Raw genomic sequence first — 446 nt, 5'->3', positions numbered from 1 at the left:
AGACGCATTTCTAAATTTTCATTGGCCGCTAGGCTCATCAGGAATCTAAATGTGATTGCGTCCATGACAGGAGAATAAGTTTCCTCATAATCAATTTCTGGCCTTTGAAAGAAACCTTGGGCTACGAGACGAGCTTTGTATCTTGTAATCTCGTTTTTCTCATAATCAAACACCCATTTGTACCCAACATGTTTTACATCTTTGGGTGTGAGCACAATAGGTCCGAATACATTTCGTTTGTTAAGTGAATCTAGTTCGACTTGAATTGCATCTTTCCATTTTATCCAGTCATGTCTATTTTGACATTCATATACAGACTTTGGTTCTGGATCTTCGTTTTCTTCATTTATTTCCTTTGCTAAAAGGTATGAGAAAACGTCATCAATATCATCCATCTCATTTCGTTTCCATATCTTTCCATTATGGATGTAATTGATAGAAATCTC

Source organism: Brassica oleracea, chromosome C5 (assembly GCF_000695525.1).
Source record: "Brassica oleracea var. oleracea cultivar TO1000 chromosome C5, BOL, whole genome shotgun sequence".
In the NCBI taxonomy this organism is placed as follows: Eukaryota; Viridiplantae; Streptophyta; class Magnoliopsida; order Brassicales; family Brassicaceae; genus Brassica; species Brassica oleracea.
The sequence above is the reverse complement of the archived record's forward strand: the minus strand, read 5'-3'. Positions refer to the sequence as shown.